The 23,943-nt window shown below is 42.6% G+C and overlaps 1 pseudogene; it reads right to left on the bottom strand.

Moving 5' to 3' along the window:
• Positions 1–3,242: 3,242 nt before the first annotated feature.
• Positions 3,243–23,314, bottom strand: LOC142439013 (dimethylaniline monooxygenase [N-oxide-forming] 4-like; annotated as a pseudogene).
• Between the last annotated feature and the right edge of the window lie 629 nt (positions 23,315–23,943).

Below are 23,943 nucleotides of genomic sequence, written 5' to 3'. Positions count from 1 at the left end.
GTTCTTTGATGCCTGATACCTGAGCCTATCGACACCTGATCATCACATAGGCTGGTGTGCTTCCTCCATGTGGGCTTGGTTGCTTCTCATCTAGATGGCCGCTTGTTTATCTTCAAGCCTTTGAGACCCCAGGAGTTATATGTTTTAGTAGTCAGGCACCTTCAGCTTTCTTTACCACATTTGCTTATGCACCTGCTTTGTCATGGAATGCTAGGTTAATAGAACAAAGTGTTCTTGTGTTGAGGGGGTACTTGTGTGGAGGCCCAATGTTCATCTGCTACCTTAATACTAAACCTATAAATATATGTACATAGATCTATTTCCCCATCATCGTATATTAATATATTTACATATGTACATGCTTGTCCCAAATCTATAGCATCCACAGAGTCCAGCATCTTTATCCAGTCAGTCACGTTGAGGGACATGGCACAACCATCATAATATATTACCAAAAAAACCAAACTCACTGCCATTAAGCAGATGATGAATCACACATATATGAAATTCACATTATTAATTTTTTTCTGTGTAGGGGTATGTGTCTATGTTTTAGGTTACTTCAGCATACATGTGTTTGCTTTTAACCAAATAAAAACTCCTGTTGTCATTGAACTGATTCTGACTCCTGGCAATCCCATGTGTGTGAGGCTGTGATTTTATAAAGTAGACTATCAGGCCTTTCTTCCATGGTAATGATGGGTGGATTTAAATGACCAGCTTTTCAGTTAATAGCCAAGTACAAATCATTGGCATCACCCAGGAAATTAAAGACAGGGCATTGATTTGAAGATTCAGTTAATCGCATATGACTTCCAATGGCATCATGGCGTCTTTGAACACTCTTGTGACCCACGGCGCATGGAGATCTGTGCCTGATAAGACAGATGCTTTAAGGCTGATGAGGTCGATGATAGCTAAAGTTGTCTTTTCTAGGTCTGAAGGAAAGATGTTTTTGTATAGGAATATCTCCTTTAAACAAAGGCTTTTTATAGGTTCTTCAAGAAAGGGAAAAGAAAATATGTATCCTGTAGTGGAGATCACAATGTCTATGAGTTCCTCCACTGTCTCATCTTCAAAGAGAGCTGAAGTTTCTCTAAACCCCTTCACGCTGCTCCCACTGAAGATATTGGTGAGTGTTCATCATTCACAATTATTTTCAATTTCCCCCTTGACACGGAGCAGAAAATTATTCACAATAGTTGTATCAACAAGACACCCAGACAATTTATTTGATTAATCCAGGGAATTATGTGCTAAACCAAGTGATCACATTGACCAATTTCTGAATATTGTTTACCTGATTTACTGTTTTTAGTTTTCTTTTTGATAAAAATACATATGCAGAGAAAAACACATACACATCCATCAGATTTTACATTGAGATAGGTTACATTCTTTACGTTGTGTCATCAGTTTACCACTAATGAGTTAGATTTACTACCCCCTTGGTGGCTCTGTGAGGTAAGTGTTGAATGGCTAACTGCAAGGCGGGAGGTTCAAACCCACCAGCTCCTGAGCAGGAGAAAGAGGAGGCAATCTGCTTGGGTAAAGGTTTACCACCCAGAAGCCCTACAGGGCTGTGAAAAGTCAGAGTGGATGCCATGGCCGTGGGGAAACTTCTCATCTGCGCTTTCGAGTTCCTGCTGTCAGTTTGATCTCATATGGACAATTCCGTACAAGAAGACTGTGTTTAAGGTCAACATTTTTATTCACTAAACTGTTGTTTGGTTTAATCATAAGGGGATAGTTTCAGTTTAAGGTTGAAAGATTATTTCAGAGCATTTGATTGAGGAATTTTTCCAGTTTCCATTGGTCCAGTATAATAACTTACTGGAATGATAACATGTCTTGTTTTCCTGCTCCCAGTAGAAGGCGTGTGGACAACAACTAAGTTTATATCTCTTGCCAGGATGTTAAATTTCGATATCTCTTGAGATTAATTCCTGGGGCAATGTCTTTGCTCAGGTCATTAGGATAGAGCACACAACACTCTATTTGATAACCAATTTTGGGTTTCGTGTCACTCAAGCCTCAAGGGAATGAAACTAGGCAAAGAGGAGATCAGCAGGAAACTTTCTGAATAAAAATTTTAAAAACAAATTTATATATACTGATGAATCTTTTCATTGTGAATATTATTCTACCGAATCATATCAGACATAATGTCCTTGAACATTAACATATTGAATAACCTTTTATCATTAATTCTGCTTCTCAGTTGAAGATGGCTTACCACAGACAAATAATTGAAAGCACTATACAGAAAATCACATTTAATAACCTAACACACATTTCAAATGTTTTATTTTCCTTGCTGCTCTAATTGCCCAGGACATAGTTATCTGCTGCCATTATGCATGGCTTTCCACACAGAAATTAATTTTCTTACTGGCTAGGCGGCTAGAAGTTGTCTGAACTCAGAGTGCACAGCTCAAGAAGAAGGCTTTCTCTATTGTCTCTGGAGCAGCCCCTTGTTGTTGACCTTCTATATTCTTCATGTGGCTCGGGAGCTCTTTCTCCACATTTCTACTTGGCTAATGTTTTTTACATCTCAAAAATAAATGGTCTCAAGCTACACTCTAATCTTGTATCTTTAACACAACCAAGACAACCCATTCACAAATGGGATTACAACCAGAGGTGTAGAGATTAAGGTTATGCAGTGCATATTTTTGGAGGAAACAATTTAATGTATAAAGTGTCAATGTGCAGATAAATATTAAAGCATATCATGTAATCACTCAGCCAGAGCAGACATGGTGCTGTTTTGAGCGCTGACCACCGCATTGACTCATGTCATCATTGCTCTTGTTCTCCGTTGCAGGTGAGTCAGTTCTGACTCACAGCATCTCCTGTGCTGCACAGTAGGACTACACTTTCTAAGGTTTTCAAGACACCAGGCCTTTCTTCTGAGGTCCTTCCTGGTGGGCTCAAACTGCCCGGTTGTGTTAGTCCTTGAGTGTGTAGCTGTTCGTGCCACCCAGGGGCTCCATTTCCTTCTTTTCTATATGGGAGTGTGTCGGACTTCCTCCAAGGCCATCTACATTTCCGACTGGCTATGAAAGTGCTTCATTCTTCATTTCATCTAGGCTCCTGAGCCATTACTTTTGTTGGTAGCCAGAAGACACGGCCACTGCGAGCACTTCAGTGGTATGTGGACATTGGCTTAAAGATAAGAAAGGCAATGACACACTGTGGAATTTTGATTTCTGAATAAGATAGAATAAGGAATAATGGATTTAATCATTTTCCATTAAGTAGAAGACATTCAAGTACCCTGTAATAATACTCAATCCATAATTCTCATGGTTAAATATTTTATTCCTGAGCCTCTCTTGAATCCAACTTTGTACACAGGCAGGTAGAACTTGTTCAGGAAAAGGATATTAAGCATCTTCTTGTAAGCATTATGTCATAAGGAGAGTCCCATCTGAAGACTGGCCAGTCACCCAGGTACCACTTTCAGTCCGGAGGAGAACCTCAGAGGGAAGGCAGGAAGGATAGATACATTATTCAGTCATGTTGGAGTATTGTTCTTCAGTGTGTTTTAAATGGTCTTTTAAGAACAGTTTGCCCTGGTGGAGTAGTGAGTTCCATGTTGAGCTGCTAAACACAAGGTCAGGAGTTTGAACTCATCCGCCTCTCTGTGGGAGAAAGATGAGGCTTTCTGCTCCTACAAAGATTTATAGCTTCGGAAGACCACAGGGGCAGGTCTAGTCTGTCCTATAGGGTCACATGAGTCAGCATTGACTTGATGGCAGTGAGTTTGATCTGTTCCTGTTGCTGTCTTTGTTTTCACAAATTACTCTGGCCTGATCTAGACACCTGTTTAATATGCTCAACCTATTTAATATAAAGAATTATAATCCCTGTAATCTATACTCTTGATCGGACAGCTTGTCACACTTTTTAAAGTAACATAGAATTTAACATACATGTTTGGGATAGATATTTTAATTGAACAAAATAAAAACTATTCTTATTAGATATAATTTGTGTTCTATAATTTATGCTAAATTAGAATAGATTTATAATTTACAATTCTTTGCTTAGACTTCCTAAAATAATTATGCACACATCTAAGGCAAAGCATAAGTTGCTTCATTTTAAAACCAGGTGCCAATTTGACTTGTAGTAGAGAATTCAGAGATGCTCAGAAAACATCCTCCTCTTTCTCGCCTTCCAGAATTACGAAGACAGATTGTAGACACTCGCTGGAAAGCAACTTTCCTGGGTAGAGTCACTTGCCCATGTGGCCTGTTCCTAAAGGGGCCCCTTTCTAGGTTTAGTGGCTGTTTCCACACAATTGAAAAACATTTACTTTATTTTTGTATTAATCATTTTATCGAGGGGCTCTTACAAATCTTATGACAATTCATCATTCAATCATAGAGATATTGTTTCATTCAATTATATTAAGCACATTTCTACATATGTTGCCATCAACATTTCCAAAACATTGTCTTTCTACTTGTGCCCTTGGTATCAGAGTTCCTCTTTTTACCCTCACTTCCCCACCCTTTCACCCTCGTGAATCCTGGATCAATTATATATTATTATTATTGTTATGTTGTGTCATACACTATCTGTTGTCTCCCTTCAGCCACATTTCCATTATTCACCATCCTCTGTGTGTGTGTGGGGGGGCTATATATCCAACCTTGTGATGGGTTCTCCATTTCTCCCCCTCCCCGCCATCCCTCTACTCTCATGATATCACCACTTCCACTACTCTTCCTGAGGGTTTTATCTGTCCTGAATTCCACATGTTAAGAGCTCTTGTCTGTACTGATGTGCCCACATGATTTTTGTACCCTTCTTAGGGATGGTTTAGTTCTGTAAAATATGGATACTTAAAATAGACCAGAAAATATCGCATGTGGCTATAGGACTTTCAGATTCTCCCCTCTGTAACATATGCCCAAGAGATTTATAATCTTGAATTTTCACATTGGCAGTCAGAAATGATGATGGGGAGGGGTGCTCATGTCCAGGGGGTACCTTAACTGCTATTCGGCCGAGTTCTGCTGCAACCTCTCTTCCAGTGTTCCCAAGACCAATCACTAAGATATTCTTTCCTTGAAGACCTTCTGGAATCTTGTACTCTTGACTGTGTAGAATCTGGCCTTCAAATTTATGGATTCCTGAGGGGAAGGCGGGATCAGAAAATTAGAAATATAGAGAGCTATACTTTCTCAATATGCAGGTTAGAGTTTATGGTGCAATGGGAGTCTCAGATATATGGCAGCCCCACCCCCAGCTTCACCCCCCCACCCCCCCATCACTAGTAGTAGGCAGTTGAACCAGCATGCGCTCTCCTAGGAGTTTAGTCTAGTCTGCCTTGGTAAACCCAGACCAGACCAATTTTGTATAACATGGAGAAGAATGGATTCTAGAATACTTAATACTTGTGCTCATGTGGAATCTACCCACAGATACAGGGACAGCTCTTCAAACTGAACACGAGGTCTCTTCATGATTGAAAATAAAAAGGGAGTGTATTAGGGTTTCATCCATTCACCTTACTTAATCTGTATGTTGAGCTCATAATCCAAAGAGCTGAACTCATTAAGGAAAAATTACTAACAACGTTTCTATGCAGATCACATAACCTTGCTGAAGGTATAAAGGACGTGAAGCATTTACTGATGAAGATAAATACTATACCCTTTCCTATGGATTGCATTTCAACATTCAGAAAACATAACAAAATAACCTTCTCCCACCCACTCCACTGCTCCAATAAAAAGCATTGCCATGAATAGAGAAAAGATTGAAATTGTCAAGGGCTTCAAATATTTAAATCTACAATCAAGACTTCATTTTACTTGGAATCAGTAATCAAGAAGCAAGATGATGGGTTGCACTGGGTTTTTTACCAGGCAAATCTGTTGCAAAAGATTTTTTTAAAGTGTTGAAGGCAAAGTTGTCATTTTGAGGACTAACATAAGCCTGGCCCAAGGCATGATATTGTCAGTTGCCTCATGTGCACTTGAAAGCTGGACAGTGAATAGGGAGGATCAAAGAGCTGTTGCTTTGAACTGCGGTCTTGGTGAAGAATATCGACTGGACCCTAGACTGCCAGAAGAACAAAGCTATCTGGACGGAACACAGCCAGGAAGTTATTTTAAAAGGAGAGTGGCAAGACTTGTCGCTTGCACTTTGGACATGTCATCGGGACGGGGCAGTCCCTGGATGGAGACATTATGATTGGTCAGGTAGAGGGCTAGCAACGATAGAGAAAGACTTTCCGCAAGACGGGCTGACACAGTGGCTGCGGCAGTGGGCTAAGGCATAGCAGTGGTTTTGAGGATGGCACCGGGGTGGACCGTGTTTCATTTCGTTGTACATAGGGCTTGTATGGATCAGAAACAACTGGATGGTGCTTACCAACAGCTCTGGTAACTATGCCACCTCACTACTATCGAGTTGATTCGGAGTCATAGTGATCCTACTGCACAGAGCAGAATTGCTCCCTGGGGCTTCCAACTGTGTAAATTTTTTTGGTGCAGGCTGCCTCATATTTCTCTATACTCCCAAGATTCCTTTGGTAAGCAAAACAAGGACAAAAACAAAAACAAACTTACTGCCACTGAGTCGATTCTGACTCATATTGACCCTATAGGACAGAGTAGAATGGTCCCTGTGGGTTTCCAGGACTGTAGCCCTTTACAGAAGTGTAGAGCTTCATCTTTCTCCCTCAGGTAAATAGAGAGGAGTTAGGTAAATACTTAAATATAGATGATTGTTCCCTTTCAAAACCACTATTTAGGGCTACCGACAAACTGACTACAGACAAATAATAACCATCTCAAATGACCCTGAGCACCCGAGGCAAGTGGTATGTCAGTCTTGCAAATTATTTGCAAATACAAACTATAAAAAGACAATTTTTATATATCAAGTATTTACAGACTTAAATTTAAAGACTGCACAGAAGAAATTTTATGGCACAACTTCTTGTGAATAAGAGTGATTTATTCTTGTATTGCTTGTGCTTTATGTTTATTTTTCCTTTATAATTTATTATATACTTCATGGTCTGTTCGTGTTATTCTTTATGCTTATTTATACTTCAGTCTCATGCTTTCTATGTTGCTGTTTCTGAATGATCTCTTGGGATCCTGATATTGTGGAGATGACCTAGCCAAACTTAGACTTGAAACAATTTTAAGTGATCGGTTGAGAATGCATAACCTGCATGTACAGCAGGAGCTGCAGTTGAGCGAGTCGCAGTGCAGGTAATCCCTGATATACAACATATTTGAGTTATGATGACCTGCACTTATGGCGGTTTGTTTTCAGCACATTCTGGTTTAAGTAATATGTACTACATACAAGTTAAAATATAGCTGTAAGTTTACATGTAATGTTTCCAACCCCCAAAGACAAAGTAAGATCAGATTTAGGAAGATAGTGACAATAAAAGGCAATAATAATGAAAGCTAAGACACAATGTATTTAACATCATATGGGCATCATTGGGGCAGGAGCCCATGGTAAATTGAGCAGCGTCTCTTTCTAGAACCTATTAAAGCACCAAATAAGAAAGTCAATCTACGGCCGGGGAAGACTAGGGTTAGATTGATGCCAACCACAAAGATCTTTCTCGTCCTCTTGTCTCTTCTCAACACCCCCTTCCTCTCCAATACTGAAGAGTCGGCGCCTGCAGTTGGTGAGTGAATCATGCAGAGGGAGGAGGAACGGCCATTGACGAGAGCAGCCAAGCACACCACGAGCTTTTCCCACTGAAGACTGTTCGCCCAAAGCAGGTGTCAGATAAGTGATGGGAAACACGTGAATAGGATATGCAGCTGCTGGTTCTGCTGAGCGCACGGGACAGGGCATGCTAGCTATGGAGACAAGACTGCTCTGGTGAGCTACAGTGACCAAAAGACTGTTTCCATGATTTCACATAAAGGCATGGGGACTGTCTGAGCTTATCTTCAGAAGGCAGGGAGGACAAGTCTTCTGTTGTGTGTGGGTGGAAAATAGTCACAAAACATATATTTGATGAAGACCTTATATCCAATATATATAAATAACTACTATAACTTGATATTAAAAAAAGAAACAATCTCATTTCAAAATGGGTAAAAAGGCTTAAACAGTCATCTTTAAAAAAATTATTTAATTAGGGGCCCATAAATCTCTGTATGACCAGAATCCATTCATACATCCATCGTGTCAAGGACATTTGTACATTTGTTGCCATCATCATTCTCAAAACATTTTTCTTTCTACTTGAGCCCTTGGTATCAGCTCCTCATTTTCCCTCCTCTCTCCCCAGCTATCCCTCCTTCACGAACCCTTGGTAATTTATAAATGATTATGTTTTTTATGTCTTACATTGACCGATGTCTACCTTCACCCACTTTTCTGTTGTCCTTCCCTCAGGGAGGGGGTTATATGTAGATCCTTGTGATCGGTTCCTCCTTTCTCCCCAACCTTCCTCTTTCCCTCCTGGTATCACTACTCTCATGATTGGTCCTGAGGGGTTTATCTGTCCTGGATTCCCTGTGTTTCCAGCTCTTATCTGTCCCAGTGTACATCCTCTGGTCTAGCCAGATGTGTAAGGTAGAATTAGGATCATGATAGTGGGGGGAAGGAAACATTAAAGAACTGGAGGAATGTTGTATGTTTCATTGGTGCTATACTGCACCATGACTGGCTCGTCTCCTCCCCACGTCCCTTCTGTAAGGGGATGTCCAGTTGCCTACAGATGGACTTTGGCTCTTCACTCTGCACTAACCCTCATTCACAATGATATGATATTTTTGTTCTTTGATGCCTGATATCTGATCCTACTGACACCGCATGATCACGCAGATTGATGTGCTTCTTTCATGTGGGCGTTGTTGCTTCTCAGCTAGATGGCCATTTGTTTATCTTCAAGCCTTTAAGACCCCAGACGCTATATCTTTTGATAGCTGGGCACCGTCAGCTTTCTTCACCACACTTGGAATGCACTCACTTTGTCTTAAGTGATCGTGTTGAGAAGGTGAGCATCATGGAATGCAAGTTTAATAGAACAAAGTGTTCTTGTCTGCTACCTTAATACTAAACCTATGAATATGTGCACACAGATCTATTTCCCCATCATCATATATAAATATATTTACATATACCTATGTACATACCTGTATTTAGACTTCTATAAATGCCCTTTGCCTCCCAGTTCTTTCCTCTATTTCCTTTTACTTTCCTTTTGTCCCATTATCATGTTGAGCCTTCATTCAGGTTTCAGTAATTCCTCTCTTACATTGCCCTTGATCAATCCTTACCAGGTCTCCTACACCCTCTTTGCCATCGATTTTGGAACACTGGTGTTCCCTTGTCCCTGGGTCTGTTAATACCAATTTCCTTTCCCCCAATATCCCCTCTCCCATGTGCCCCCAGGAACCATCAGTCCCGTTGTTTTTTCCTCCAGATTGTTTATCCTGCCTATCTTATCTAGATAGACCTGCAGAGATAATAATATGCACAAAAAACAAGACTTAGCAAAGCAAAGCAACAAAAGAAAACAAAACAACAAGAACACAGCAAAAAAGGAAAAAAAAGAAAGAAAGAAAAACCTATAAATAGTTCCAGGTCTGTTTGTTTTCCGGTCGAATCTGATGAGGTTTCATGCCGTGGCCCCAAAGTTTATTTTTGGTATTCCCTGGGGACTTCATTGCTCTGTTCCCCTTGCTGTTGTGTTGCACTCCCTTAGTGTTTCGCCTCAGTGTGGTTGGGTCAGATTGGGTGCAATTCCAGCACTGCGTCTCCAGTGTTGTCCCTCATAGCACTATGGGTCAGTGATGAACATCCTGCCTCCTGGTGGGGCTGGCCCTGTGGGAGGACAAGTCTTACAACCTGCCACTTCTTTTCCTCCCCCTCCCCCCACCAAATCAAACCAAACCATATCAAACAAAATACAAAAACCAAAACAACAAAATAAACCCATTGCTATCAAGTTAATTCTGATAGCAACCCTAATAGGGCAGAGTAGAACTGCCCCACAGCATTTCCTAGGCTGTGAAACTTCACAGACTATCCCACCTTTTCTCCTGCAGAGTCGTGGCTGTATTTGAACCCCTGGCCTTTAGGTTAGCAGCCGTGTGAGTAACCATTGTGCCACCAAGTCTTTGCATAGGTCAGATTTGCATGGGCATTAAGTCAAAATCCTTTTTATGGTTATTGTTAATAATTGTACCCCTGCTGCTCTGGTGTATATTAGGTCTAGGGGATATGAAGATATGTGTCATCTCTAGACAGTTAAGTGTGTGGAGCCCTGGTGGCAGAGTGGGTTAGCTGTGTGACTGCTAATCCCAAGGTCAGCAGTTTGAAACTACCTGCTGCTCCAAAGGAGAAAGATGAGGCTTTCTAGTCCGATAAAGAGTGACCGTCTCAGAAACCCACAGGGGCAGTTCGACACTGCCATACAGGGTTAAAACTATGAGTTGACTTGGTGGCAGTGAGCTTGGTTTCATTGTTAGATGGGTGAGCAGATAATCAATAATAATAGCTATGATTTCTTCAGCCCCATACTATGTGATTCCCAGGCATTTGTCTAAGTACTCATTTAAACCTCAAAAACAGCCTGAAGATAAGGGGGCTATAGCAAAATGTGATGAAGGAAGGAGATGGTGCTTGGCTATAAATCGGAATAGTGTCTGGGATATTAAAGGCTTGTATTCAAGCAAGCAGCCATCTAAGTGAGGAGTCAACTAAGTCCATATGGAAGAAATACACCAGTTTGTTTGTTCCAGAAACGACAATAACAAAATTCAAATATGACAAAGAGGAAAGTATCAGAAGCTAAATTGTGAACGCCCATTTTCTAGAAAGCTGTGGAGGACAGTGGGAGTCGCAAACCCACCCGCAGAGTCCCTAGCCTGATTAAGCTGCTGGCAGATCCCCATGAGATTCTTCTAGGTGCAAGTAGTTCATGCTTGTTCCATGACACAGGTTTCTCCCCTGGTCTCTTAAATATCCACAGTGGTCTTTTCTTTCTTACCTATTATTTGTATTTTTATCTCTGTGTTATTGTTATTTATCCTTGCCACTTTATTTCTTTTTTTAATTGTTTCTGTTGGGTCTTCCGGTGTGTGAAACAGAGAAGGAGAAGATGCACCGAAATAATAACTGATGCGAGGGTTTATAGGAGAGGTAGGGGTGGAGGTGAGAGGTAGGGAGGGTGAGGGGATTGAGGGAGCAGACATTGTATGTTGGGAGGGAGAGAGCACTCTCTAGAACTGATGATGATGATACAATTCAATTTAAAATAGATTTAACCATGGGTGGCAGTGGCGGGAGGAGCAAATGTTCTGAAATTGATTGTGGTAATGAGTGTACAATTCTTTTTGTTGTGATTGAACTACTGAACTGTGCAATATGTGGATTGAATGCCAATAAACCTGTTAAAAACAACAGCAACAACCGCCTGTAAGAGACACAGCATTATTACCTGATGTTCTAATGATGAGCTTGAGGCACGGAGGTTCAACAACTTGGCCCAAGCCATACAGTGAGCAGCACAGCCCAGACAGCACTTAGTCCACCTGGGTCTGGAGATCAGCTTACATGTATTATTCTGTACTGCCTCTAAAAATAGGTGCTATTTTCATAACACCTCCCGTGGGGTATTTGGCTTAAACTGGGCCAATGGAGGCTTCTTGGAGGAGTTGATATTTTCTTAATGGGAGAAATTTGAAGGATGATTAGAAATTGGAAAAGGGGCACTAAGAACTAACTATCCAGGAAGTAAGAACAGGATGCGAAATGAATGTCTTCGAGAATGGCACCTCTAAGTCAAGTAAATTCTTGCACTTGATGATGTTTTGCTGGAGAGAAGCTTCTTAAGGATTCAACCTTGGCTCATAAATTTTATTTTATTTCACTTGTCAATTGAGATCTGGGTGAAAGTTTACTGAGCACATTGGTTTTCCATTCAGCAAGTCATACATGTTTTATTTTGTGATGTTGATTTCAGTCCTCTTGATGTAACATCACTCTTCCCTGTGTTTCCCATGTACCTTGGGCTCAAAGATCTTTTTAATCCTCCTTGGTACCAATGCCTTGCATTTGGTATGATTTTCATATTTGTATGCTTGAGCAGGGAACCCAAGGAAAATGCAGACTGTATAAGTAGACCAGAGTCAGTGAGTGTGTCAGGCATTGCTCAAGCAATACTTCTATTTGCCACGTCAAAACTTCTAGTTCATGGGGGGGAAAAGAACAAGGCAATACGCTGAAATGAAAAGGGGGGCATGTTTCACAACCCGTGACTTTTTGTGGACACAGCGGTGGACAGCGCCTGTGCTGTCCATGGGCTTTTCCTCCTGACATGGGAAGAGCAGTCCTGGTCCTGGCTACGTGGAGAAGAGTTCAGCATTCATTTTCAACAGAGGCTTTGATGTTAAAAACATTTTTTCTTCATGGAAGATGCTGTGGTAATTGGTGGAAAGCAAAAATGAAATCTTAGAATAAAACAGGGCCTGATTTCAGAGCTGCTTTGAGAGTATTTAAATTCAAATTCCATCAACCTTCTTCAAAGAATTGGAAGAAGTGACCACCAATTTCATATGGAGAGGGAAGAAACCCAGAATTAGCAGAGAACTCCTCAAGAAGAAGGACACAGTTGGAGGACTTGCCTTACCCGATTTTAATGCCTATTACACAGCTACAGTGATCAAAACAGCATGGTACTGGCACAACAACAGACACTCAGACCATTGGAAAAGAATAGAAAGCCCAAGAATAAAACCATCAGCATATAGACAACTGACCTTCGACAAGGGTCCCCAAACCATCAAGTGGGAAGTGGATGCCCTTTTTAACAAGTGGTGCTGGAAACAATGGATATCCACATGTAGAAAGATGAAAAAAGATGTTTACCTCACACCATGCACAAGAGTAAACTCAAGGTGGATCACAGACCTAGAAGTTAAACCCCAAACCATCAGGACCATCAAGGAGGGAATTGGCACTAACCTCAGAGCACTGGCCCAGGGAACTCATAGGCTCACTGCAATAAGGAAGGGTACATACACAGGTGAACTGGAAATCAACAAATGGGATTTAATAAGAATAAAGCACCTGTGCACCTCGAAAGACTTCACCAAGAGGGTGACAAGACAACCCACAGACCGGGAGAAGATTTTTAGTAATGAATCATCAGACAAAGGGCTCATTACTAAAATCTACAAACACCATCGTGACCTACAAAAAGAGGAAAACAGTTAACCCCCTAAGGAAGTGGACAAAAGAACTGAAAAGAACTTTCACTTGGGAGGAGACCCTTATGGCCAATAAGCATATGAGAAAGTGTTTCAGGTCATTAGCCATAAGAGAAATGCAAGTCAAAACAACCATGAGATACCACCTAACACCCCTGAAGCTAGTCCAGATCAGCAAATCAGAGAGCAACAAGTGTTGGAGGGGCTGTGGTGAAGTAGGAACTCTCCTCCACTGCTGGTGGTCGTGTAGATTTATACAGCCACTGTGGAAAGCAATCTGGAGATACTTGAAGAAAATGGAAATTGATCTACTTTATGACCCAGCTATCCCTCTACTGGGCAAACACCTGGTGGAAGCAATAAATAAAACAAAACAAGTCATCTGCGCTCCAATATTTATTGAGGCACAATTCACAATCGCAAAGACTTGGAAACAGCCTACCACACCACACCACACCACACCCAGAAGGAAGCTAAAGCAAAGGAAGGAGGAAGAACGGAGCAGAGCACACCTGGGCCCACCAAGCTCAGAGGAAGATAGCCCGGCTCAAAGGGCTCAATGTGCAGAGAGGACCATATAACCAGCCTCACGGCAAGATGTGACATCCTGCACTGACCCATGGCCCTACATGGGACAGCACCGGAGACACAATGGGGGATGTGCGACTGAGCTGACCCCACCACACTGAGGCAAAACACTTGGGCGTGCAATTGAGCAGCAAGGAGGTCCCGAGGGAGTATAAAGGATGGACTTTGGGACCAGGACGTGGCATCCCATCAGATTTATCCGGAAAACACTCCTAAAGGTCAACAAACAGACCTTGAACTATTTACCCTTTTTTTTTTGCTGTCTTTTTGTTTTGTTTTTTTCTCTTCTTTTAAATTTTGTATGTCAGTGGCTTTTTAGTTTGTTAGCTTATTGGTGTTGCTGCCGTTGACGCCATGTTCTTATGTGCCACTTTGGTGCTGTCAAAGCCATCCACATTTTTATGCACATATTACTACATCTGCAGGTCCACCTAGATAAGATAGACCAGGCAAACAATGTGAGAAGAAAATAATGGGACCAATGGTCCCGGAGGGAAATGAGAGTGTGGGAGGTAGGGGTAGGGAGGAGGTGTTGGCCAACATAGGTACAAGGAAACAATGACTGGTTCAAGACCAGTGGAGGGAGGGGATGGGAGGACTGGTAGGGAGTGACCAAGGGCGATGGAGAGGAATTCCTGAAACCAGAATGAAGGCTGACCATGGTAGTGGGACAGGAGGAAAGCATAAGGAAATAGAGGAAAGAAGTAGGAGGCAAAGGGCATACATAGAAGCCTAAATGCAGACATGTACATATGTAAATATATTTATGATTATGGAGGAAATAAACCTAGGTGCATGTATTTATAGGTTTAGTAGTAGGGTAGCAGGTGGACATTGGGCCTCCTCATGCGCATTCCCTTAATACAAGAGCACTTTGCTCAGCTAAACGGTCATTGCATGATACCCACCTTCCTGACATGATTGCTGAAGGCGGACGTGTGCATAAGCAAACATGGTGAAGAAAGCTAATGGTGCCTGGCTATCAAAAGATATAGTGTCTGGGGTCTTAAAGGCTTGACGGCAAACAAGCAGCCATCTACCTCGGGAGCAACAAAGACCACAGAGAAGGAGCACACAAGCCAAAGTGAACACGAGGTGTTGAAGGGATCAGATAGCAGACACCAAAGAACCAAAACCATCATTGTGTGATTACCTTCCCCACATAAACGCTGAAGACGAATGTGTGCATAAGTAAGTGTGGTGAAGAAGGCTGAGCCCGGCTATCGAGAGACATAGCATCAGGGTCTTAAAGGCTTGAAAGTAAACAAGCGGCCATCTAGCCCAGAAGCAACAAAGCCCACATGGAAGCAGCACACCAACATGTGTGATCATGAAGGGCCGGGGGGACCAGGTTTCCAGCACCAAAGGCGGGGGGGAAATAATCATATAATCATGAATGAGGGGAGCACATGATGGGGATCCAATGCGCATTTGTAGACAACTGAACATCCCTTGCAGAGGGGTAGTGGGGATGAAATGAGTCACTCAGGGTGCAGTGTAGCAACGATGAAACTCACAGCCTCCCTTTAGTTCTTAAATGCTTCCTCCCCTCAACTATCATGGTTCCAATTCTACCTTGCAGACCTGGTTAGATCAGAAGATGCACAGTGGTATAGATGGGCTCTGGAAACACAGGAAATCTAGGACAGATGAACCCCTCAGGATGAACGGTGAGGGTGGCGATACTGGGAGGGAAGGGGGGGTAGAAAGGGGAACAGATCTCGGGGATCTACATAGCAACAGGAAAGCGGGTGACGGGAGATGCCGGGGAAATGTAAGATAAGATAGAATAATAATTTGTAAATTATTAAGGGCTCACGAGGGAGGGGGAAGTGGGGAAGGAGGGGGAGGGTAAAAAGGAAAATGAGCTGATTCCAGGAACCCAAGCGAAGGCGAATTTTGAGAATAATGAGGTCAACGAATGTCTAAGTGTGCTTTACACAATTGATGCATGTATGGATTGTGATAAGAGTTGTATGAGCCCCCCAAAAAATGATTAAAAAATCATTTCCCAAAGTGTTGTCCTTCTCTTGCACTTAGTTGTAAATGGACAGAAATGACTAAATCTATTTTCAAAGTGGGTTTTGCCTGGAACTTTGTCTTCCCATGCCTCACCACTTCCAAAGAATCATATGCCTACCTGCTGGGGTCTTCGGGATTGCTGAGGTGCTTGAAACATTCACCTTACTGTACAGAGGGGGCTTCAAAACATCCGTGGACATTTCTGTCGTCTTGTAATCCCATCCCCCCCACCACAAAGTCTTTGAAATCTGTACTACAGGGTTTGTTTTATAAAGGGTCACCTTGCGGGGGGAGTTTATTAGACCCCAGAATTCAGGGTCCCACTTCAGAGATTCTTATTCTGTATGTACTACATTAACCTCCTTTGAATATAAGCATCTCCAGTCATGGCGGTGGTTGGGGTAGAGTGGTGGGGGTTCTCTCTGAGAAACATGAGGCAGCAGTGGTATTCCAAGCTGTGGGTTTTTATGAAATAGAAAAGTGGATGAAGGGAGACAACGGTCGGTGTAAGACATGAAAAACATAATAATTTATAAATTATCAAGGGATCATGAAGGAGGGAGGGTGGGGGAGGGGAAAATGAGCTGATACCAAGGGCTCAAAAGACTGTGGGCTTCTAGTTTTATTCAGCAAAAGCAGCGAATTACAATAGAAGTCCAGCTTTCATTCTGACATGTTTTCCTTTTTATACCTCACATTAGTGTCTAGGGTGAGGTTAGGGAGGCAAAGGAGTTACGGATCTGCTGAGAAGGGGAGTACCCACCCCCTTTTTTGAATCTTAATGCTATAAAGCAAAGGAATTACTTGAAGCTAGAAAATTCAACATTTTGGAGAGAGAATGTTTCAGATAACTGGACCAGGTAGCACAGAAACATCAATATTTTAAAAGCTTTTTTTCTGAAATTTGCTGTAAAAGTAAAATATCTATAATTCAAACCCCCAAACAAGCCTATATTCCTGTCATTTGTGCAATTCCAACCCTATTGGACAGAGCCAATAGAAATGCCCTTGTGTTTTCTGAGGCTGTGAATCTTTACAGGAGCAAAAAGCCTCATCTTTCTCCTTTAGAATGCCTGGTGGATTTGAACCAGTGACCTTGTGGTCAGCAGCCCAATGAGTAACCCACTACACCATCAGAGCTTGTTCTGGCAATTCAAGATCACCTTTATTAGCTTTGTATACTGTATGATGCTTACAGAGATGGACACCTTCAGGTTCTGATGAGGATAACTGGCTTAGTTTGCTTTGTCAGCAAAAATGCCTGGAGTACTTTGCTGTTATCATTTCTCTGATTTTTTTTAATCCTAATACTATGTGTTAGAAAACACTTAGCAACTCTCTTAGGAAGAGGCGGGCAAGGCATTTCAGTTCCATTTACAATGCCTGACAGTTTGAGAACAGTTATTAATAACTGAGCAAACATAATTAGGCAGCTGTGATCACCAATCTGTAGCTTAGTAATGATCACAAGTGATGTGTCTTTAGAGGCTTGCTCTTACACGATGTGTGTGTGGAACAGAGGAAATGAGAAGGGGTGACCTGTCGCAGAAAGGGTCTCTGTGCCACTCATCCCAGGATTCCTAAAGCGATGTGGGAGAAGGCAGAACTGAGGTGGAATGGTTGCGATGCCCGGCTATAATTTACTAACAAGAATATGCATTTCTTAATCTGGTGGATTCTCATGCACTTTAGTGAGCAGTTTCTGATGAACAGTTCTTAGGAGGCGGGTGACTGTTAGCCCTGGCTCATAATTTAAAATAGAAATAGCTAGGATGTATAGAATGCTTACTATGTGCTCTGCACTATACTAAGCATTCTATATGGATTAGCTCATTAAATTCTTGTGGTATTTAATATTACATGTAAATCATAAGCAATTCCCAACATATGGTACTTATGCCAGTTTATCAAACTCAAGAGAGCCCTGGCCTGTTTATCAAATGACATGAAAGCTGCTAGATTTGAGTGGGCCCCAGAAGAAGAGAAGTCTCTGGGACAGGCTCAGGCTGCTGTGCAAGATGCCCTGCCATTTGAACCACATGATCTGCTTCTCCAACAGATTCTGGAATGCCTGTGGCAGACAGAGGTGCTGTTTATCGTCTTTGGCCGGCCCCTTTGGGTGAATCACAGTGTGGACACCTAGGATTTGGAGTCAAGTTTTGCCATAATCTAAGGATAACTACTCTCCTTTTGAGAAGCCGCTTTGGGCTTGTTACTGGGCCTTAGTAACTGTGGGCCGCTATGGCACGGTGTAGTCTAAGTTGCCAACCATGAACTAGGTAATTGTCTGACCCACAGGGTCATAAAGCCGGACATGCACAGAAGCACTCCCTTATTAGATGGAAGTTGTGTTTACAGGGCTGGGCTGGAGCAGGACCTGAGGCACAGGAGGAAGTGGCTCCAATGTCCAGCCTTGCATTTCACTGGTTTGCTCCTCTCAGAGCACAGCCAGGGAAAACCTGCATACTCACTCTATGGATGAGGACTCGTGTTTCCAATCCATCGAGGTTTGCACGCACGCACAGAGAGTGTGCTGCCCATAGGAGTAGTTGGACCCAGCTGTATGACTTTGTCCATAACTGCTATGGTAAATGCAACTTATCAATGGAGAAAAGATGGAAGTTGTCAATCATTTTGTCTTGTTTAGATCCACAGTCAATGCTCATGGAAAGAGCAGTCAAGCGAGCAAATGACATAGCACCTTGGGTACACCTGCTGCACAAGACCTCTTTAAAGTGTTGAACAGCAAGGTTGTTACTTTGAAGTCTAAGGACTACGTTATACCTGACCCAAGCCATGGTATTTTAAATCTCCTTTTATGCATGTTGGGCATTGAACGAGGAAAAGCAAAGAAACATAGATGCCTCTGAACTATGGTGCTGGTGAAAAATACTGAAAATGCCAAAGAGTGCCCAAAGAGCCAACAGATTTGTCTTGGAAGAAGTACTGTCGCATCGCTCACATTGTGGCCGTGTTATCGGAGAGACCAGCCCCTGGACAAAGACATCACGCTTGGTAAAGTTGAGGGGCAGTGAGTAAGAGGAAGGCCCTGGACAAGATAGATTGACACAGTGGCTGCAACACTGGGCTCAAACATAAGCACCCTTGTGAGGATGGTGGCGGATTGGGTGGCACCTCTTTCTGCTGTGCATAAGGTGGGTCAAAAACAACTGGATAGCGTCTAACGCCAATCAAAGGCCATTGCCCTATGGAACCGTAGCAGCCTGGACGCTGAGGACTCCTCACATTGTGTCCACTCACCAAGGCCACCTCATGCCGAGAATGGAGAGGACATTGGGACTGATGTGCCCGGCAGCAGATCCTCCTAAAGGCCCCCATGCCTTAGAAGATCCAACTGCTCTTTGCGCAGATCTCCTCCTCCCATCATCTGGGCACCCCCAAATTTCAATTGTAACACTTCTTCCCCAGAAGTTGCTGAGGCATATAGAAGGTTTGCTCTCACACAAAAAGATGCAACTGCCTGGCTGCTCTAGTTCATCTCTCTCCAGCCTCCTTCCTGGTCATTGCCTCTGGCGGTCTATGCAGCTCATCCTGACATGTGGAAGCTGGCCTCCCATCTCTGGGTTGATTTTCTGTGGCAGCATTCTCCAGTTGCAGACTGGGATGAGGAGTGAAAGGTAAAACATCCTACGTCTGACAGGGCAACAAATTCCAAAATGACCTATATACATTTTGGGGGCACTCAGCACATACTAGAAGTATTGCTATATGAGGTAGTATATATTCTTTGAGTACCATATGATGGCATATTTAGCCTTTGGCCCAGCAACAAGCCTGCAGGAACCACTACCTGCAGTATTTCTTCTTTGGAAAATCATGATTTGAGTTATCGCTTGAATTTTGGACATTTTTTTTTCAGAGTGGAGGGTAAGATATTTTGTTCGTTTGAGATTGAGTTTATATGGTTCGTGTGTGTTCAAGGTTTGCAGTTGTTTTCTTTGCTCTCATCCTTCCTGAAATGTTCTTTTGATTTCTCAAAGCTGTGAAACTTCACTGACGGCATCACCTTTTAGGCTGCTTACAGGTGAGAGGCGGATAGTAGCTTCACTACTTGTTAGTGCTACTCAGTATCACGAACATTATCTCCCTCACCTGAATTTGAACAGCTCTTGGCTTTTAAATCAGTTGAATCCCCAAAGATAGTGACTTGCCAGTTGTGAGTATGTCCAAAAGAACTTGGCGAAGGACTCAAGACAGTCCCCACAGGGCAGTTAAATCTCCCCCTGGCTGCTAGCTCTGCTCCCAGCAGCACATGGGTTTTGGCAGTGACTATTTTGCGGGGCAAAAATATTACTTTTCACGTGTAATTTCTGTCTTGTTTCTTAACAAATCTGTCAAAATACTTCACTTTCTCTAAGTTCTTAAATAACAGATCATTCCTGATAAAAATGCTTGTAACTAGATGACAAAAATACAAGGCTTTTTAATTAATTGATTTTAATGACAGTGCTGATAGTTTTGAGCTTTCTGTGGTCACTGCATTTGAATGAGGAATGCCATGGCTTAAATGTAACTACAATAACACATTCATAAGTAAACAATAGCACCTGACACTTATATGATACCTTTCAGCTTGATTCTGTTTACATTGTTTCTGAGGGTGAACATGTCTTTTTACAATCATGAAGTAATGCCAATGGTAAATCAATGAATTCTCTTCTAGAAGAATGTAGGTAGAAATGGGGCCAGGCAGAAAGAGTTCACCAGACAAGGACTCCAGAGGTAAGTGGGGACTCGGGAAATATCCACTGCAAATCAGGCCAGCATCAAAGACAGCTCTGTCCTGCTTGTCTTCCGTTCCTGTGACAACCTTCCTCTGGCCACTTGCGGAGGAAGCTGGACATCTTGATACACTGCACACGCTGCCTGAAAGCAAAACAAGTGCTCACTTCTTCCCTGTACTCTGCCACCTTATGCAAGGATTCGCATGGTAACTACGAAGCCCTGAGGTGTAGTGAGTGAGGAGCGGGGCCACTAACCGCAAGGTCAGCAGTTTGATTTCTCCAGTCACTCCGCAGGAGAAATATGAGGCTTTCTGCTCCTGTAAAGATGGACAACCTTGGAAGTTCAACCCACTGACCTTTTGGTTTTTAATCTGTGTTTTGCTGAGTTTTCTAGAGGATCAAAACCAGTGATATCTATATCTTTATTCTATCTATCTATCTATCTATCTATCTATCTATCTATCTATCTATCTATCTATCTATCTATCTTCTATCTATTTATCTATCTATGAAGAAATTCACACCAAGGAAGTGGATGACACGGCTGCAGAAAAGGGTTATATAGCAGTAGGCCACACCCCCAGGGTAACTTCCCATCAACTGTGCTCCACCCTGATCTTAAACCTGCTTGGTTGCTCACAGAAGCTACCACCATGGAATTGATTACACTGTGTTAGGTCATATCATGGGAAATTACTAGTCACTACTGGTGGTGTAATGGGTTGTGTGTTGGGCTGATAAGTTCTAGGTTAGCAGTTTGAAACCACTAGCCACTCGACAGGAGAAAGACGACGTTTTCTAATCTTGTAAAGAATTACGGTCTGGAACCCTCAAAGGCAGTTCTACCTTGGTTTGTAGGGTCGCCACAAGTTGGAATTGATGTGATGACAGTAAGTTTGGTTTTTCGAGTGAGCTGCCAAACCACTGAGAAGCTGGACTGAGTCAAGTTGACACAGAATTGAACCTCACACTGTGCCCCTGCAGCACCCTCTAGTTTGGTCAGTGCCTGGTGGCTCTTATTCTGCTGCTGTGAATGTAACCCCGTAGACCGCTCCAGGTCTGGAGTTCTGCTTCACCCTTGCCAGTTCTCATCCCCCCAAACCTGGAGAATGCCTAGTGGCGAGGGCTCCACTCCCTGATGCCAACTTCCAGAGTGCCATCGGCTCTGTATTCACTGGTTCAGCTTTATGATGTGACATTCTGTTGCTTTGCCTCACACTGCCTATGACCCACAAATCATTATGAATTTCTATTTGTCTATTAGACTTAATTATTTCTCTTCTCTCCCATTTGTCCCTGCTTGTGCCCTGCCAATCTGCAAGCTTCATCCCTTAGCAGACCATTTCCTGCAAAGCATGTGGTATCTTGCTCTGTGTTGATTATGCATTGTTCTAGTGAGCTGGTCCCTGACTCGATTGCCAAGGTGAACTAAAGCAACTCTGCCTGAGCTAGGGCAAAGCAAACTGCCAGAGATAATTGATAGAGGAGAAGGGTATGTGCCATGCACAGTAAACTGCCACAGTCCCCCAATGTCACTACTTCTCTTAAAGCAAGTGGGCTCCAGGTCCTCATCCAAGTAAGTGTGTGATGGAGGAGAGGCCACTCACACCAGCTCCAATCACTGCAACTCGCTTGGCCATAGTGTGCCCTGTCAGAGGCAGGTGAACAGTGCTTTGTTAGACAACAGGAGTGGAAGGGAGAAACTGTCATGGGATGTAACTTTTATACTAATAGGTATGCCTTGTTTTCTCATGTTGGAGTGGAAGCAGAATTAGATAAAAATCTAGGTTCTGAAATTGGTTATAGTCTAAATTTTTAAAAATCATTTTATTTGGGGCTAGTAAAATTTTTATCATAAGCCATCCATCCATCCATTGTGTCAAGCATATCTGTACATTTGTTGCTATCATCATTCTCAAAACATTTGCCTTCTACTTAAGCCCTTAATATTGGTTGCTCATTTCCCCCCTCCCTCCCCACTCCCCACTACCTCATGAACCCTTCATAATTCATAAATTATTATTATTTTGTCATAGGTTACACTGTCTGACATCTTCCCTGCCTTCTTCTCTGCTGTCCATCCCCCAGGGAGGACATAGCTTCTTGTAATCAGTTCCCCCTTTTTACCCCACCTTCCCTCCACCCTCCAGGCATCACCACTCTCACCACTGGTCTTGAAGGGGTCATCTGTTCTAGATTCCCTATGTTTCTAGTTGCTATCTGTACCACTGTACATTGTCTGGTCTAGCCAGATTTGTAAGGTAGAATTGGGATCATGACAGTGAGGGTGGAGGGGGGAGAGGAAAGTTATGTGTTTCATTGTTGCTACCCTGCACCCTGACTGGCTCATCTTCTCCCCACAACCCTTCAGTAAGGGGGTGTCTGGTTGCCTACCGATGGGCTTTGAGTCTCCACTCTGCACTCACTCACATTTTTAATGATATGATTTTTTTTTGTTTTTTGATGCTTGATTATAGTTTAAATCTTGTCTTCATCCCTTATAGCCATGTGACCTGGGGCTAGTTAGCTATGCATCCTCTCTGGGAGTAAGTTTTCATATCAGTAAGTGGGGGTGATGATGATGATGGCAACGATAAATGAAAACACCAATGTGTGTAAGTAGATTTACTGCCTCTTTAGAGGGGGAAGGGAGATTCCGGAAGCCTCTAATCCCCTAGACTCACCTGTGATGAGGATCAGAAGGATTTCTGAGCGCTGCTTGTTTCCAAATCTCATTTGCCATATTGCCTTTTGCAAGGTTGAGAGCTGTTTACCTGTCTTGCTAACTGCCACAAGTTCACAGTTCTTTCCCTGAGACTTAGTTCTTTTAGTATATTTGGGAGAACGAGCAGAAAGAAGAATGGATTTTGGAGGCCACAGAAGTGTCTTGAAGTTTGTCTCTGCTACTGAATAAACCACGTGATCGGAGACCCCTACTGAAATGCTCTTTGACTCATGGATTGTAATTTAAGAAAAACGCCAATGTTGACGGATGGCTTGAGGTTTAAATACAGTGGTGTTATTTACACAGAACTGCCCAGCAAGGAATAGGCCCTCATGGTTGGCTCTCCTACCTCTCTGGTCACCTTTCCTCCTTTCTTTTTCTCTTCTTGCTCTAGAAAAGACTGTTCACATAAATAGAATACATAACCAAGTCTGCACACCTACCTGTGGCTTCCTTCAGGTTGGGGTGGTTGATGATTGGAGGTCTAGACAGCTTCTATCTCAAAATAAATACAGCCACCAATAAGAACCCTTGAATTTCCAAGTCACTAGATGGAGGTCTGGAGTTGGTAAATCTCAGCTGTGCTCAATTCTTGTAAGAATAATGCAAACAAAATGATTGTGAATTGAATTGGAAAAGT

The sequence above is a fragment of the Tenrec ecaudatus genome, chromosome 1, assembly GCF_050624435.1.
Source record: "Tenrec ecaudatus isolate mTenEca1 chromosome 1, mTenEca1.hap1, whole genome shotgun sequence".
In the NCBI taxonomy this organism is placed as follows: domain Eukaryota; kingdom Metazoa; phylum Chordata; class Mammalia; order Afrosoricida; family Tenrecidae; genus Tenrec; species Tenrec ecaudatus.
Note: the sequence above shows the minus strand (reverse complement) of the source record. Positions and strands in the feature narration are given on the sequence as shown.